Raw genomic sequence first — 7,667 nt, 5'->3', positions numbered from 1 at the left:
CAATCAGTTTAAAAAGATAAAAAAAACCTTTGTTTTTTAAAAGCACATTCTCAAGAATCTAAAGTCAATTTAGATTGCATTTAACTAAACTATGAAGTTTATGTAAATATTAGTAAATGGGTCGCGCTTCGCGCGGTTAGAATATTCTACTCTAAAATTTATTAGAATAATACTTTTCTTGTATTTTGATGTTATAGATTTTTATATAAATCTTGTTTTAAGGGTATTAAATTAAAAGAAAAGGCAAAATTAAAAATCATAACACTGTTTTCGCTAGTATAATACTATATGTTACTTTGAAAATTTTAAATATTTTTAATATATATATATATATATATATATATATATATATATAGAGAGAGAGAGAGAGAGAGAGAGAGAGAGAGAGAACTAATGTGTTTATTAAGAGCAAAAGTTCCATAATAATATGATATAGCAATAGGTAATATGTAGTCATTATGCGTTTGAAAATAAAAATGTGATCTTCCAAAATAAATATTTGATATTTAATATAATTATGACAGTGTTTTGGGATTGAAGTTGTGGACAAATAAAACATTAAGGATCCTTAAAATGTCTGAAAGAGAAGTAAGGGGTAATGGGGAATTTTTTTTTTTAAAAAAAAGGTACTTTGGTGTGAGAGAATAATAATCATTCTGTATCATATAATTATAATTAATTACTAGTTTTAATTCTATCATTTGACTTTCTATTTTTTTTAATCCTATTAAATATTAACATTATTATGACAACTAAAAAAATCAGATAAATCTTTAGGCTTGATTTCTTGGAGAAGTAAAGATTCCTTTGGAGAATATTGCAAATAAACGTATTACGTAAAAAGTTATTTGTGAATTTGCATAGTTAGATTTACATACAATCTATACTAACAAATATACTTATAAAAATAACTTTACTGAAACAAACAACAACGCTTAAAATATGTAGTAAAAGAAAAATTTAATATCATAAGCACAAATTAATGATTATCAAAAAAACATACCAGGATCTGTGACAGTAGAATGAAACAAAAAGGAAAAATTGAGCCCACTGAATGCAGAGTGTCTCCTTGTTAGTGACCCACTCAAAAGGAGAAAATTAAAAAAATATTTACTGTGAAGAAGAAGAAGAAAAAGAAGAAGAAGAAGAGGAAGAAGAAGAAGAAGTTTGAATCGAATATTTAACTCAAATGTGCAGAAGAAGGAGAAGAAGTTCACAATTTTTGTTATTTTAAAATGAGAGGAAACGACGCTATTTATAGACAACAAAGGATAATGTGAACAAATTATAATTATGCCTTACTGGAAAGGTCATAAGTCTTTGGAAAGATCACAATTTTTCGGAAAGATCACAACCTTCATGTAAGCCGCAACTCTTCATAATAGTCCCAAATTTTCATGAAAGTTACTACTTTTCAATAAAAGTCACAACTTATTATGAAAGAGGAAGACTAAATTTGGAAATAAATAAATTAAAAGAGAATGCTTGTTTATGGTGGCGTCACGTAGGCAGACCTAGGCTTCTCCTATATATATATATATATATATCCTTTTCTCAAATGACTAATATTATTTTAGTTTTCTTCCGTATTTGTGCTTCCCTTTCCCAACACTTACAGCATAACTTGTATAATATTATCATATAAAAATATTTGAAAGAAAGGCTAGATTTCGTTGCGCATAATCAGGTGATAAAGGAAAGATTCAGTACATTTAACTCACATATAGTGTAGGAAAATTTTCAAGTGATGAATGAGTGCAAACAATTTTAATATGTGTCGCAATACAATTTACATGTATGTTAATTTCACACTGACACAAGATATCAATTAGAAACTTGATCAAGAAGGGAAGCTCTGGAAGGAAATGATTTGTATTGCCAATTGACTGCGATGTCACCATACTTGGAAAAAGTGGCAGTCAATGTGGGAGCACTGCTAACTTTTACTTCATAGCCATATCAACTTGTCAGAATCCAAATTTGAATAGTCACAAACATTGAATTTGCTATTTAAAATGTAGAAACTCAACATTATTGCATATGACCAAAGCGCATGTGGATTTGCACTTGAATAGACATACAGTTGGTTAAAACATCTTTGTACTTTGTAAAGAAAGCACCAGACACAGGTACTATGACGGGTTAAATGTTGAAGCTACCGAGTATAGACATAACATTCTATATCTGTTTCAGAGAGTCCCAAGGACATATCATCGGCCCTGAATATAAGTAAATTATTAGAAATGATTACTCCAAACATATTAGATCCTATACTGATATATGAAGGTAGCGGGCTAAGAAACTAGGTTAGACCTAATAGGCTCCAAATGAGTGTTTATAACAAATCTAGAGTATACTGAACTTATTAAAGTAAAAGAGCAGAAATCTAGTTAACTTTCAGATTTACATCCCTCAGTTATACGAGGTTGATATGTATAATATTCTCCACAGATTTCATCCTGCGTTGACTCCTTGGCATAATTCCATTCTAAATAGATAAAATTTCATTTATTTATAGCTTCTTCCACTTAACACAATAGTAGGATGTTTTCTCATCGTTGGTGTAATAGAATCAACCCTTTAGTATATTATCGGAATTCTATGGTTCTCAGAGTAACAAATCTACATTATAAAGAAAATCAAGCAAACCTTAAGCTGAGAAAGCTTTAATCTTTTGTAAAAAAGAAAAACATGGAGAAGGCCAATTTATCTACTTCCTCAGCATGTCTAAGGTTAAATATCTACGACAGAGCCATTCACTGGCAAATCCTGTAATGGTAATTTCAGCGGTAAAGTTCCTACTAAACATTATGATAAAAAGTAAAATGGCATATAGTCAAAGCACTAAGACATATGCACCTTTACTCAAAAGCTTCAAACTTCACAAAGAGTGTGTTCTATATGGACAATATCATTTCTGGAAAAGTCTAATTTTCCCATGTGTAGTTGGTCAAAATATTTTTGAAAACATTTTGTGTAGACTTTTCCAATGAAAGTAGAGAAAACAAGTTCCATAAGTGACAGTTCAAGTCCGTTGTGTCCTACCCACCCACCAAACATCCCCAATCCCCACCCCATTAATCATTCAACCCTTGAACCCCCAACTCCCTACCTCATCCTACAACATAGTGTTTTGCTATCATTTTTCTTACTAGAAACTCACTTATTTTCAAATAAAATATTGTCTAGGAAAACATTTTCCCATGTACCAAACACACCCTAATGGCAGAAATGTGAAATAATTTTAACATTCGGACTGAAGAACATGATCTTAAGAAAATATATGCCTGAGGGTGCACTAGGCATTACCATCAAACAAAAACCAGATAGAGAAATATTTCCTAACAACATCTTCAATATTAGAAGGTCCAAATAGAAGCTTTTGAGATATCTAGTGGTCAAATCCAAAACAACAGGTTCGGCTACAAAAGGATAACAGTTAAATACCACTAAAGCACATATGCAAACCTAATAGGAAGCTTGACCTTCGAAAACTGTGAGAATACAGGAGAAGAAGTTAATGCAACTACTAATACAAATAATCCCATCAAAGTAACTAAATAATAACATGATCTACATAAGTAACACAACAAATACAGTTGTATATATCAACAGGAAACCCTCATGAGTTACCTTTTCGTTCTTTAAATGTCAAGAAAAATAATGGCAACATGAAAATATTCAACTCTGTTAGGCGCCACCATACTGAAGCGAGTCTTGGTATCTTTATCCAAAGCAATGCATTGTCATAGTACATATTCATAATGGGAGAGAATGATTTGGAGTGTAGCTGATAGAAAGTTTAATAAATACTGAGAGTTTCTTGAGGTATCGAATGATCAAATCCAAGACAATGGGTTTATTAATTGAAGGATACCAAAGCACATATATAAGCCTAAGAGGAAGTTGCCCAAAAAATAGTTTTTTGCCTCATTGGTATAACGTTTTGTAGCATAGACAATTATAATGAATTTGGCAACATCTCTTTAGTATCTTCTTCTTCTTGATGCCAACAATCAATTTACTTACTTCATTAAATAATTTTTTTAAAAAAACAAGTGACCCTTCGACAAACTAAGAGAACCAGTCACCACATACATAGTAGTACCCACGCACAATATGCAGAAAGCCCTACAGAAGATTCTAGTTTCATATAGTGGACAAATATTGTTGGACGGATGGAGTAACATATATCTTCTTTCTTGGTTTTTTCAAGCCCGATAGCTAGTCTCACGTAAGTTTATGTGATGGTCAATGATGTTATTGTGGGTTTTGGGACATATTATTAGTATTTGAGTGATGAATTAATAGATTGATTGTGGATGTCGTGGATTATTGTTTCTATTTCATGGTTTATAAAAAAAAGTAATGAATGTGCACAAATAGTTTAATCTGTAACTCTATGCAATATACATGTATGTGTTCAGGGAATCCTAAATATTGTTGGATAAGCGATATTCAACAAAAACTTTATATGTTGGTATAAAGAATGTTAATGACCTCATTATTCTTAAGAAATCAATGTCTTGCTCCACAATTCAATAAAATAAACTATCCACATCCACATGGACTGACTTACTTTTATAAACCATTCCAGAAATCAAATTTAAACAGTTGATCTAATACATGTTAGAGATTTACTTGGCAATAGTGTTTAAGAAAAGTAGCAAGGATAAAACAGCTCTACATTAGCTCATTTAACCTACTTATTAGATATAGTGTTTGATCCTAAACCTCTTTTATGTACTGCTGAACTTTTTCACGCACTGTTTGAAGCACTCTGACAGACGTTTCTACCTTTCTTGCATCTTACAAGCGCTTTTCAGCCTTTTTGAGTTGTTAATCTTCAGTGAAGACCTTCCTATTCCTTTCTAATATGTCCTTTTCAGTTGCTATAGACACTAGCATGGTAGTCTTGCCCAACTCCGTCAAATCCGATAATTTCTTCTCCATATCTCCCTCTTCTGAAATATCATCCAAATACTGCTGCAGCCAAGTTACATCAAGCTTGACCTTCGCTTCAGCAGAAACAAAAATTCTCATATCGTTGATGGAGGTAGAGACAACATCACCGGTTTTCAGCCTCCATACAACATTACAAACTATATCAAAAAGAGAAGCTCTGAAAGACAGTGATTTATAGTGACAATTGACTGCAACGTCACCATACATGGCAGAAATGGAAGTGAGTATGAGATCACTTCTCACTTTTACTTTATAGCCATGCACATCAACCCTGACCCTTTTATTTTCGTGCACTACTTTTGCAGTTAAATTATGTTGCATGGTCCTACCAGAAAACAAGCTTCATTCAGTTCGAATTACATTCATTACAATGCAAAGGGGCCTAAATTCAATATAAATAACGTACATTGTTGGAGGAGTCGGATCATCAGTTGCTTCTGTGGAAATATGGAAGAAAAATAGTATCTTTAGAGAATGCCTAAGTTTATTATAGGCTACTTAAGGCCACTAGAGATGATTACAATGATCAACTATATCACTATTTATACTACTCAAAATAGAAAACAAAAAGTCTTTCATAAATAACTAAATAAATGTATCACAATTTACTAGATATATGTACTATGAAATTCTTAAGAGACTTCTTGAAAAACTAAGAGAAAATTTTGGAAGGCTAAACATTGATTCATTAATTCCAACACTCCCCCTTAATACATTTGTTTGATAATTCCAGTGCTTCCTCGAAGATAGCAAAATTTTTCTCTAGGAAGTGCTTTGGTGATGATGTCAGCAAGTTGTTCTCCTGTCTAACAATAATGCAACTGAATTTCGCCTTTCTTTTGTGCTTCCGGGAGAAAATGATACTTGATGGAAATATGCTTTAAAATTTCATGGCTTAGTGGATTCTTGTAATTGCATTTGCTTATTTGTTATCACAATACAAAACAGTCCCTCTTTTTTGTTTTTCACCAATGTCTTCAAATATTCTCCTAATCCTAATAGCTTGAGAAGTGGTCTTGGATGCTGAAACATAGTATATTTTGGCAGTGGATTGAGAAACAAAACATTGTTTTTTTGATAACCAAGAAGAAATACTTGATCCAAATAAGAAAGCATAACCAGAAGTAGTCTTCATGTCATCTATATTTCCAGCCAAATCACTATAAGAATAACCAATTAAGTTCAAATCTCAACAAAATTTGTACATTATCCCATAATCCATTATTCCTTTCAAGTAGTGTAAAAAATACTTTGCAGCTCCAAAATGCACTTGGCTTGGTTCTTGCATGAATCTGGATAATAAACTAGTAGCAAACATAATATCTGGCCTTGTTGATGTAAGATATAACAAACTTCCAATCAAGATCCTTTAAACGAAGCTATTAGCTTTATTTTCTCCATCATCTTTTCTAAACTTCTCATTTGCTGCTAATGGTATGACGACAGACCTGCAATCCATCATTTTGAATTTTTGAAGAATACTTTTAGTATACTTGTTTTGAGAAATAAAAATTCCTTATTTCACTTGAGAAACTTCTATGCCCAAGAAATATTTTAACAACCCAAGATCACTCATTTCATAAGCTTGCTTCATATCTTGCTTGAAATTTTGCATCATCTTTACATCATTTTCTATAAAGAGCAGATCATCCACATAGAGACAAACAATGATGATTCTGCTATGCTCTTTTTTCTCATATAAAGCGGCTTCACTTTTACTTCTCTGAAAATTATTTTTCAGAAAGTATGTATCAATTTCATTGTACCAGGCTCTTGGAGCTTGCTTCAGCCCGTAAAGAGCTTTTTTTAGGATGTGCATTTTGTCTTCTCCCCCTTGAAAAAAAATCCATGAGGTTGCTCAACATAAATCACTTCATCAAGTTTTCCATTTAAAAATGCAGATCTAACATCAAGTTGAAATTTCTTCCATTTCTTTTGTGTAGCAACAACAATTAGAGTTCTAATTGTCTCAAGACGAGCAACTGAAGAGAAAGTTTCATGAAAATAAATACCTGGTTTTTGCGTGAAGCCTCTAGCAACAAACTTTGCTTGTGCTTTTGAATATCTTCTTCTTGATTGATTTTGATTTTTTAAATCCATTTTAGACTTACAACTTCTCTTTCTTTGGGTATAGCCACAAGCCCCAAATAATATTTTTTAAAATTATCTGAATTTCTTTTTCCATGGATTTCTTCCAATCATCATGTTTTATTGCTTCTTCATAATTTTCTGGCTCAACACCGGCAAAGTTACATCATTGATAAATGTCACTCAACATTTTGGTTCCTCTTGGAGGCGATTCTTCATCATCTGAATCTGGGATTTCTCCCCCTTGAGAGACATCTTCATCTTCTTATCCAATTCTTGATTTGAAGATATGATAGCATTATTCTCTATTTTTTTTTCCTCCCAATTCCATGTTGTTTTTCATCAAAAATGACATATCTACTAACAACAAGTTTGTTAGTTTTGACATCAAAAATCCTATATCATTTTGTCACATCACTATAACCAAGAAAGATACATTTTTGACTTTTTTTTCATCAAAATGTGTTCTTTTCTCAGCAGGTACATGAGAATATCAAATACATCCAAAAATTAAAATGACTTACAGAAGGTTTAATTCAATTTCAAGCTTCAACTGGTGTCTTGCCCTTTAGTACCATTGTTCCACACCTGTTAAGGATGTGAACGTTGTATGT

Source organism: Solanum lycopersicum, chromosome 7 (genome assembly GCF_036512215.1).
Source record: "Solanum lycopersicum chromosome 7, SLM_r2.1".
NCBI lineage: Eukaryota > Viridiplantae > Streptophyta > Magnoliopsida > Solanales > Solanaceae > Solanum > Solanum lycopersicum.
Note: the sequence above shows the minus strand (reverse complement) of the source record.